The following is a 12,256-nucleotide window of genomic DNA, read 5'->3' as shown; positions in this document are numbered from 1 at the left end:
TTTCCTGGGTCTTTTCTTGGTCCTGGAGGTCCTCTTGCTTTGCTGCCTATCACATAAATGAACGAGTTGACAACCGCGCAGACTTAGTTTGCCATCAAGTCGCCGGCGGAGCCACTTGACATGCGCCAAAAATGACATCGTGCGCAACTAAATTCGAATTGGTCCGATTAGATAATTATCAATGTAATTATAAATTTTAATTATATTTATTTTAATTAAATATAAAAATAAAAGTAAAAATAAACATTAAAAAATATATATATACGAAAAATTGATAAATGAACAAAATACTTGAGATAAATAACAGATAAATGTATAAATAAATAATTGTATTAATAAACTAGTAGTGTATGGCATCGTGCCTTCAGGCAAATTGCTGGAACTTGCAGTACAGTAATTAAATATTCGAGGCATATTAAATGTCCTAAACGGTAGTATTCATTGTTCTTATTTTGTAGACAAAATATATGAGCTTATGAATTGGACGACAACGTTTATATATGTTTACAGAAAGGTAAATTAAACTTAATAGCCTAATATTTCTAAGAATTATATAAACTAATTGAGAAGTTAAAATTATTTATTTGAAGTACATAAGTGAACTTTGGAAATTATTAAAATTAAAATTCTAATTATTTTCGATTCTAAAAATTTTTTGCTCTTTCCTAAAAGCAATCGTATAGGCACAAGCAAAAAGTTTTTTGAATTATTAACTATTACCCTAGGAAAAGTTAAAAATTAAAAAATAAAATACTAACAATAAAGAAAAATCATGAAAACAAAGATAATACTGAAAAAATAGAATAAAAAACTTGACACATACTATTTTCCAATTTTGGTCTCAAACGAAACAAAAACAAAACTGTGTGTCAGTGGCATTTTGCCTTGAGGCAAGTTGCATGAATAATAACTCGATAGAAATTGAGATTTACTTAAATAAAATTTACAATTGTGAATTATGAAAATATTTCTTTCGCTTTTCACTAAAAACTAATTAATGCGATTTCCAATTGATATCTATCAAACACTAATTATACTGATAGGCACACACACATATTTGTTATGTCCTGAAAGTGACCTACAATTTTCTTAAGCCTCTACTAACTTAAGGTATTCATTTAGTACATGAATTATATATAAGGATATGTTATATTAAATTAAAGATGCTAAAAAAAATTATTTAACATTTCAGCCCGGTCCTAAAGTAATCAGCATGATTTTCCAAATTATATCTTTCAAATAGGTTTTCGAATTTTCAAAATCAATTCAATTTCTAAAACGCGGACAAATTTGTTTCTCCTGTTTTGGAAAATTTCAACGAAAAGTCAAAAATCGGCCCCAAACACACTACTTTTTCCAAATTTGGTATCAAATGATTCAAAATAACTCGAAACGTCAAGTAAACAAAATTAGCAAATCGTCTAACACAAACTTCTTTGGGAAATTAATAAATAGTAAATTTACTTTAAAATTTAAAAAAAAACTTAGCAAAACCAGATATGAAACGAATTAATGGCATTTCTGTATATTTATATGATACTTTTCCTAAATTTGGTATCAAACGATTCAGAATAACATGAAATGACGAGTGAATATAAAATTATCAAATCGTCGGAAACGAACTTCTTTTGGACGTTAATAAATAGTGAATTTACATTAAATATTTAATACAAAAAACTTACAATTAGCAAAACCGAATGATGAAACGAATGGAATTTCAGTGTATTTATATGGGACATACGAAAATTAAATTTGGGAACAATTGAATATTGCATTTATTAAAAACATGTTACCTTTTTTTAATTTCAAAATCTGTTACAACAGTAAAATAAAATAATATTTAGTAACATAAGTAAATAGTAATATAAATAAAAACAAAATTGAGTACAAATTAAAGTATAGTATTTTCATTAAAATGATATCCGCATTAGGATGATTTAATATAAAATAAAAGCAAGTAATGATAAAATAAATAAAATTTATGATTATTAAAAATAATACTAAAAACATGTAATAATAAAAACATTTCACAAATCGTAAAGTTCATGCAACTTGGCTTAAGGCAAAATGCCACTTACACTCAGTTAACTTCTGAATTTTTATATGTTTACGTTTCAAAGATTTCTGAACATTTCGGCATACCTTAGAAAAATGGATGTGTGTGCGGATTCAAATTTTCGTCGACGATTTCGGGAACACCGATCAACCGATTTGAATAATTCAAAAAACAGTCGATTCGTATTGATAAGGAGACGTGCTAATTAGTTTTTGGCGAAGGCAGGTCTAGCCGTTCGGAAGATACGGGAAAAAAAGTGCCAAAACGGTAATTCAGTTCGAGAGAACGGAGCGTCCGATTTGGATGATTCAAAAAACATTTATCCTGTAATGACGAAATGAATAATTGCTGAAATTTTTGGAAAGGCAGGTCTGGCGGTTTCGGAGATGCAGAGAAAAAAGTAAAAACAAATGATATTTGGTGGTCAAAAATGTGCATTAGCCGTATGCACATCAAATTATCAGATAATTGATGAAGATTTTAAAAATGAGTACTAATTTTTTATTGGGTTCCGTACCAAGATTTTTACTTATAAGCTAAAATCAAAATTTTCAAAAATATACGAAGTTTTATACATCAAATATGAATTTTAAATTTACAATTCAGTTTCAAAATGTATATTTAAGAAATATATCCTCAGATGGATTCATTCGGCACCTCTTGCTAATATAAACTTTCTCAAGTGCTTTGAGTGATAACATCCTCACTGTATGAAGGATAAAATTTATAGACTATATATATAATATAGTGATTATAATTATCTATTTGAAAATGTATAAAACAATTCTTGTAAACGATTGATCAATATTTATCGATTACTGATTTTTTCCCTCGAATATATATTTCTGGTACGGGATGTTCCGGCATTTGGCTTTAAGGTATGATGCCATGCACCACTAGTTAACTTTAAGATAAAATAAGATATTAAAATATTACGGCTCTACCACAAATAGTTTAATGTTAATTCATCAAAGTTTGAGAAAATATAGTCAAAATTTGTGTCATTTGATATTTGCTCTTGTGATGTGATAAGTCAAACATTTTCAGAAAATTCAATTGGAAATCGCAATGTTTAGATTTAATTGAAAGAAACTACTTTGTTTTTAAAACAGTTGAAAATTTTATCGAAATATCAAAATCTCAATTTCGATTCATTAAGTCAATTATTACACATTTCGGGAAGTTCATGCAATTTGTCTGAAGGCAAAATGCCAATTTTCAACTAGTTAACTTCCAATAGGGTAGTTATAAAAGTTAGTAAAAAAAAAAAGATTAGGCGGTCAAAAATGAACATTAGCCGTATGCACATCAAATTATCAGATAATTGAAGTTTTTAAAAATAAGTACCATTTTTTTGCGTTCCGTACCAAGATTTTTACTTATACGGTTAAAGGTAATATCAAAATTTTCCGAAAAAGAATTTAAAATTTTAAAATATACATAGTTTTATACATCAAATATGAATTTTAAATTTACAATTCAGTTTCAAAATGTATATATTATTCTAATCGTAAGAAATATATCCTCAGATGGATTAATTCGGCACCTCTTGCTAATTGACGGGGAAAAGTGGTTATTAGTTTTTGGCAAAGGTAGGCCCAGCGGTTTTGGAGATACAGAGGTAAATGTTAAAAAATGGCAGTTTTTGAGAGAAGTAAGCGTCCGATTTGAATGATTCAAAGAACTTTCTGCTTATTTCAACAAAATAATTGATTTTGGAAAAAAAATTGTTTCCTATTTTTTTTTTTTCAAAAAATATTTTTGTTTGATGGATTAAAAAAATTGATAAATTACCCAGGCTAAGCACAGTCTAAGCGCCACTCTGGTGCAAATGTTTTCCAATTTTGTGAAAACTATTGAAAAATGTGAAAATGCCGCCAAGCTAAGCACAATATAAATGAAAATATCGCATAAATTATCTGCAAATGCGTTTAGACTGTGACTATACGGAGCACTTTTTCAATTTTGTGCAAATGAGGCAACTATTTTTGTTTTGAAATTGAATTCGAAATGAAATGACGATTGTTAATGTTCTGGAGATAAAATGATTTATTTATTTGCTCAGATATAACAAGATAGCAAAAATAATGAAAGTTACAGTATTTTTAATAATATATTTGAAAACGTTTAAAATTTCTCGAATATTTCATTACGGTACGGGAAGTTCCAGCAATTTGCCTTAAGGCACGATGCCATACACCACTAGTTATTTGATTTATTATAGAGATTGCTAATAATTAATATTATTATAGAGACTGCTAACAATAAATATCTTACAATATAAACCAGAAGATAGTAGCAAAACCGAGCGGCGTGTCTACTTGGTATAATATATAATTCTCGTACGGGAAGTTCCAGCAATCTGCCTTAAGGCACGATGACATACACCACTAGTTTTAATTTTGGAGAAAACAAATTTAGCAAATTCTGACTTAATCATATATCAAAAATTTCGAAACGTTTTATGAATTTTATGAAACCAATCGGGGCGCTATCAATATTTGGCAATCGTAAACATCCGCATGTAAATATGTGATTGTCGATATGATTATATACTTTACTATCATCATCTATGCTAATGTTTAGCGCCTGTCTGGAATTCGATATTCCTGTCTTTAAATTCTAATCTAGAATTCAAACAATGTCCACTTCCGACCACTTGAGAATAATGATCTTGCGGTAAAAACAACTATCGTCCTTATACTCTGATGCCAGGTAGGTACATGGTACGGAAGCGGCGGGGATTCTCAAAATTTTTTTGAATAAGAATAGTTCGATAAAAATATAAAATCGGTGAATAGAATGTAAAATATAAAACTAGTGGTGTGTATGGCATCGTGTCTTAAGGCAAATTGCTGGAACTTCACGCAGCGTAACGAAATGTTCGAGGAATATTAAATGTTCTCAAATAAATTATAAATATTGTAACATTGTCTAATATTTATAAGAATTATGTAAATTGAATTGCAAAGTTAAAATTATTTGTTTAAAGTATATTAGAACTATAGGAAGAATTACAATTAAAATCTGAATTATTTTCGATATATCCAAAAAAAATTTTGAAAAAAAATTTAAACAATTTTTTACCAAAAGCAATTATTTCGTTCAAACTAGCAGAAAGTTCTTTGAATCATTCAAATCGGACGCTTAGTTCTCTCAAAAACTGCCATTTTTTGCACATTTAGCTCTGTATCTTCGAGATGGCTGGACCTGCCTTTGCCAAAAACTAATCACCACTTCTCCCCGTCATTACGAATTGAATGTTTTTTGGATCATTCCAATCGGATGCTCCGATCTCTCAAAAATTCGATTTCTATTTTCTGCACTCTGCTCCGGATCTCCGAAACGGCTGGACCTGCCTTTGCCAAAAACTAATCAGCACATCTCCCTATTAATAGAGATCAAATGTTTTCTGAACTATTCAAATCGGTTGATCCGTGCGCCCGAAAACGTGGACGAAAAATTGTATCCATACATACATACATACATACATATATACACACACACACACATCCATTTTTTCTGAGTGAAGTGAAGTGCCAAAATGTTCAGAAACCTTCAAAACGTGAAGAAATGTGAGAATTTTCAATTTCGATTTTTGGACGATCACAATAACTTACCCTACGGAAAGTTAATTAATGGTATGATTTTTTACACAACTAGAAAAGTTTTATAGACTGCTCAATTACTTTTTTTCGCTAATTCAAAAAAAAAAAAATTGAACTCTAATGAAATTTATTCCAATGGCTTAAATTTATGAAATTCAAATTTAGACACATTACATCACAAAAACGACTTTTGGCACAAATATATTTTTTCAAACTTTGATGAATTTTTAAAATTTAACGACTTGTAGAAGTGTAATATTTCAGTATGTTCTATAAGACCATGTATGATGTCTATCATTAAAATATGTTCCATGAAAATTGTCAAAAAAAATTTCCAACTGTTAATTACAAAAATATATATATATATATATGTATTCCCAGCCGATTTTCACCAAAAACTTATCAGCACAATTTTCAACCAACATCTTTCGAAAGGATTTTGAATTTTAAAAATCGATTCAGAATTTTTGGCTAAAACGTGAACAAAAACTTTTCACTTTTTTGCGAATTACAAAGAAACGGCTTGGCCGATCATGGCACAAAATTGAGAAAAGATAGTCCTTTCAAGTTACATTTGAATGTTCCTTGAATTTATAAAATCGATTCAGCAGATTTTGTGAAAACTGCCGATGAAAGATTTAATCTTAACAAAAGTAAAATAAAAACACTAGCCACAAAACTGCCGATGAAAGATTTAATCTTAACAAAAAAAATTTTAATTAACTAAAAAAAAACTAGTAATTTTTTTTAAATTAAACGACTTATCGTAAGACCGTAATATTTTAGTGTGTTCTATATATTGTAGTGTGACCATGATATAAATCGCCAAAATAAATTAAATAATAAGAAATCGGCTGATTTTTATTGAAAATAAATTGTAAATAAAGTTTTTGAAGTTTTAAAATCTACTCAGAATTATTGGTTAAGTTATTACTTTTCTGCTATCAACAAAGAAACGACTTGGCTGATCCCCATGCAAAATTTACATACACTAATCCTTATCAAGTTAAATAGCTTTTAAATTTTTGAAATCACTCCAAATGTTCTTGAGAAAACGTCGACAAAAAGTCAAATATCTGTTCACACATACACATACACCTACTTTTTCCAAATTTGGTCTCATTCGATTCGGAATGACTTCAAACGTCCAAAAGAAAACAAAGTTAGCAAATCGGATTTTTTGGCGAAACAAACTTCGGAAATTAATAAAATCAATTGCAATATTAAGCATAAATTTAATATTAGGCTCATTACTAGTAATGAGTAAGAATTAAAATAAATATTTAAACAAACTCATTGTCTGGTGCAAGATATCTCAATAAATAATAAATATGAAGTTTCTTATCAAAATCTTGAGAATAACATTGTATATGCTACAAAATATTTTGATCATAAATAAAATAATGCAACAAAAATTTGATATGTTTTGTAAACAAGTGTTTACTTGTGAAGAAAGACCAAGAAACTTTGGTTGGAGTGCGGACTATCTTAAAGTTAATATTGAAAGCTAAAACTTTCAGAGAATTTTTTATATCTATTCGGAATCGTTTAGAAGCAAAAAAAAATTCGAAAAAATCCATATTAAAGACCACCCTGATATATAAATTACAACAATTGCATTTCCCTTTTAAGTTTAATCCAAAATATTTGTTTTCTCATTTTCTTTACCATTAGTGCAAGTTTCTTATAAAAATATATATATTTTTTTAATATTTGAGAACCGTAATTAATTATCGGTCTTTTGCGAATATGTATTAGTCATAACCACACGTCCATATCAAATTTCAGGTAAAAAGTTGGCAAATACGCAAATGGGTCTACTACTTCCTTTTTATAAGTACATAAAGTTCGAAGCTTTATCATTATTATTATTCATTCATGATATCAAGACCAGACCCAAGATATTTCAAACTGTCCTGTATAAATATATCAAACTGTCCTGTATAAATATATCAAACTGTCCTGTATAAATATATCAAACTGTACAAATGTCCTGTATAAATATTTCAAACAGTCCTGTATAAATATTTCAAACTGTACAAATGTCCTGTATAAATATTTCGAACTGTCCTGTATAAATATTTCAAAGTGTGCAAATGTCCTGTATAAATATTTCAAAGTGTGCAAATGTCCTGTATAAATATTTCAAAGTGTGCAAATGTCCTGTATAAATATTTCAAACTGTCCTGTATAAATATTTCAAACTGTACAAATGTCCTGTATAAATATTTCGAACTGTCCTGTATAAATATTTCAAAGTGTGCAAATGTCCTGTATAAATATTTCAAAGTGTGCAAATGTCCTGTATAAATATTTCAAAGTATGCAAATGTCCTGTATAAATATTTCAAACTGTCCTGTATAAATATATCAAACTGTCCTGTATAAATATATCAAACTGTCCTGTATAAATATATCAAACTGTACAAATGTCCTGTATAAATATTTCAAACAGTCCTGTATAAATATTTCAAACTGTACAAATGTCCTGTATAAATATTTCGAACTGTCCTGTATAAATATTTCAAAGTGTGCAAATGTCCTGTATAAATATTTCAAAGTGTGCAAATGTCCTGTATAAATATTTCAAAGTGTGCAAATGTCCTGTATAAATATTTCAAACTGTCCTGTATAAATATTTCAAACTGTACAAATGTCCTGTATAAATATTTCGAACTGTCCTGTATAAATATTTCAAAGTGTGCAAATGTCCTGTATAAATATTTCAAAGTGTGCAAATGTCCTGTATAAATATTTCAAAGTATGCAAATGTCCTGTATAAATATTTCAAACTGTCCTGTATAAATATATCAAACTGTCCTGTATAAATATATCAAACTGTCCTGTATAAATATATCAAACTGTCCTGTATAAATATATCAAACTGTCCTGTATAAATATATCAAACTGTCCTGTATAAATATATCAAACTGTCCTGTATAAATATTTCAAACTGTCCTGTATAAATATTTCAAACTGTCCTGTATAAATATTTCAAACTGTACAAATGTCCTGTATAAATATTTCGAACTGTCCTGTATAAATATTTCAAAGTGTGCAAATGTCCTGTATAAATATATCAAAGTGTGCAAATGTCCTGTATAAATATTTCAAAGTGTGCAAATGTCCTGTATAAATATTTCAAACTGTCCTGTATAAATATTTCAAACTGTCCTGTATAAATATATCAAACTGTCCTGTATAAATATATCAAACTGTCCTGTATAAATATATCAAACTGTCCTGTATAAATATATCAAACTGTCCTGTATAAATATTTCAAAGTGTACAAATGTCCTGAACAATTTTAATTAATTTAATTTCAAACAGTGCCGAGAAAATATTTCAAACAGTGCCGAGAAAATATTTCAAACAGGGTCGAGAAAATATTTCAAACAGTGTCGTATAAATACTGTAAGTAAAGTTGTAGGATTATAAGCAGTGTCAAATAATGTAAATTATGTTATTTAAATATTTAAAATTGTGTCGTAGAGATATTGCAGCGTGTGTAAGTATAACTGGGTAAACCGTGAGATAAATATTGTAAACCTTAAATTCTGTGTAAAATTGTATGAAAATGTAAATAATTGTCATGCAAAATTGATCAACATACCTACAGGTAAAACCCCACTTACACTCAGTAGAAGCTATGTTGTGTGCAATTTCATCCAATGAACAATAATTCGTCAAGGGCTCCAACTGATTTCAATTGCTAGTTTTTTTTTTATATCTCCTGCTCTGTGCACTTGCTGAGACGAGTAAAGAAAACCGTAGTTCTGATCCTATAAAAAACAAAGATTATTATTTAATTACGATTAACTTCAGCAATATATTATTAAAAACATGGTAAATACATCACTAGTCTAGAAATATCACTATCTATATTTTGAAATGCAATATGCGTCAAATAAATAAACAAATCTAGCTATTCCACGTTATTTTGAGTATAAGAATAAATTAGTTCATCGAGTATTTGCAAAAGCAAAAAATATTTGCTTTAAAATTCTTTAACACAGTCCATCATATACTCCAAATTTTGATAAAATCGTATTAAAAAATCATTAAAAATCTGCTGAAAAAGTCTGTACATGGTGATGTTGCTCAAGTAGAAACTCCAAAACTTATGCTATAATATTAAGTGCAATTAAATAAAAATCTTTGGCAAATATTGAATCTATTTTTAGTTGGCTTTTGGTTAACAATCACAGAAACTTATTTACAATTTTTTTCTTAAGGCCACCTAGTCCAGCTTTATCGGTACCTACCAAAAAAACCTATATAGAATTCAGTCTAATCAAATTATTTAGTTATTAGTTATCAAGCCGAACATAATTATTAAAATAAGAAAAGTTTATGAACGTACTTACAAAATTATATTAAGTTTGGGAGTGCTAAGAATGGAAATGATTTATGAAATAACAGCAGCTTGGCTATGCTCACTTCTTTTTCAATTTAAATAAAACTTTTGGAAAGTTGTATTTAATCATTATATCTTTGTATTTAATTAAAAAAAATCCATAAAACGCTCCGTACAAACAAGAAATTTTGTACAACTCAAACTTCAAAGTTTGAAATTTGAACTTCTGACTAAACCTTAACAAACCCTACTGTTCAATTATTCATAAACAATTTAATAATAAGCAATAAAATAAACTTTAATAAAAGTAAGTAAGAGATTAGAGAAACAATACAAAATGCTTGCTTTTAAAATTTCTGTTTCACAAAGTTAGTAAACTAAATAGTTCTATATAATATTTATAAGTTGAAGACAAAATACAGCCGGGGCACAAGTCAGGCGATGGAATGACTTGAGCAACCTGACATTAATCGAGCACATGGTTAGTAAACTACAAAAAGCAGCCCCATGACAAAATATTTGAGTTGATTATTATATAAGGTAGTGATTCCGGTCTAATGAAGTCTCCACGGACCTCATTGTCAATTCTTCTCATATATAAATTGGATTAGAGTGAACAATGATTTTGTAATAAAAGATTATCAGTCGAAACATAAATTGAGGATATAGCTATTAATACGAATAGAAAACACGTAATTTAAACTTGATAATTATGCAATAAATCCGAAACAAGCATTGCACGTCTACTTAAACGTCACTTTTGTCACGCAACAAAACAAGAAATTGTGCCGTGAATCCGAATGCGAAATATATTTTGCACAAGTACAACTTACCAAAATAATCATGTCCTCTCCTGGAAATAGCGTCTGCTCGTGGATGTGCTCCAAAGTAATGTTTGCGCCCGGCAAGTCTAGAAAGAATGTGAATTAATTTTTTGGCATGACATTTTGCAAAGGCATAGATATAATTGTAGATGTGCGACTACATGGTGCGCAGGTGGCGCTAAAGGAACTCAAGCGGCTTCTTTGGTAGTTACAAAACTGTCAATAATTTATGTTATGTTATATCTATGGTGTTTATATGAATATTTGATCAACGACTATAATTTTCAAACAAGACAAAAATCAAAATAACGTTATTTAAAATTCACGCATATTTTAATCATAAGTTTAACGCATATTATCTTTACGTTGCCATTTAACATAAATCATGTAATTAAGAATAAGTACTAAATTTATAATTACATTTTGCCCATAATTCTAATTTATTTAGTTTATAAATAAAAATATATTAATATTTAAAAATATATTAATATTTTTTCTTAATAATGTAATTAATTAAGTAAGTTTTAACAATTTTTACTGTAAACTGGCAAGAATTTTGATATTGTCTCAATTAAGAGAGCATACTCAAAGGCCAGGCAGTTTATAAAAAGCAAGGGTTTAGTTATAGTTTCAATTAAACCTCCTAAATTAAAACGATAGATAGGTTTGAGCTGCAATTGGTATAAATTAAAAGTAGTTCAGGGTTTTTTTGGTTACTTACGTTTAAAAAAACACTTATACAGAAACTATTCAAAGATTTCGTCAAATGTAACTTTATTAATGATTGAATAGATAGTACTATTAAATTAACTATTAATTACATTTTATTTATTAGATAGCACTATTAAATGGAGAGATAATAAAGAAGAATGTCTCGTAAATGCATTTTAATCCTAGGAATTTAGTTTTATCTCAATTTGGATATCAATATATATATTTTTCGTTTTTAGAATTATTTTGCCTGGAAAGTATTCGTTTTTTTTTAAAAAAAATTGCTGTTCTTTTTATCCTTTTGATTTATTCAGATTAAATATAATGGATAATTTTATTGAATATAGATACAACACATGTAATTGTTGAATAATTCTTAACCTAAACATATAACAATAACGTGCCCTTTGAATATTGAAAAGAAAGTTCTTCACGTCGATAAAAGAAGAAGAGAATCTCTAAAGTCGATAAAGTTTAAATTATTATACGTATATACAAAATACAATAACAAATTAATTTCCTAAAATCATATTATATGAAGACTTCCAAATATACAAATCCATCACAATAAAAAACATTTACCGCATAAAAGGAAAACACACACAATATTTTTGATGAGCGGCGGCGGCTCCTGCGGCTCCTTTGATTTTAAGTATTCGGTATTTGGTCAAATAGTAAGTTACTATTCGGTATTCGGCCGA

The 12,256-nt window shown here is 28.3% G+C and overlaps 1 long non-coding RNA gene across 1 annotated transcript; it reads right to left on the bottom strand.

The window, feature by feature from the left end:
* Nucleotides 1-10: 10 nt before the first annotated feature.
* Nucleotides 11-10,936, bottom strand: LOC113389404. The gene is made up of 3 exons (XR_003368260.1): nt 10,854-10,936; nt 9,277-9,445; nt 11-147 (listed from the first exon to the last, which is right to left on the bottom strand). It is a non-coding gene; the product is annotated as an uncharacterized LOC113389404 (long non-coding RNA).
* Nucleotides 10,937-12,256: the final 1,320 nt, after the last annotated feature.

This window comes from Ctenocephalides felis, unplaced genomic scaffold (assembly GCF_003426905.1).
Source record: "Ctenocephalides felis isolate EL2017-DRISC unplaced genomic scaffold, ASM342690v1 CF-g0.4_SCAFFOLD_03573, whole genome shotgun sequence".
Lineage (NCBI taxonomy): Eukaryota > Metazoa > Arthropoda > Insecta > Siphonaptera > Pulicidae > Ctenocephalides > Ctenocephalides felis.
Note: the sequence above shows the minus strand (reverse complement) of the source record. Positions and strands in the feature narration are given on the sequence as shown.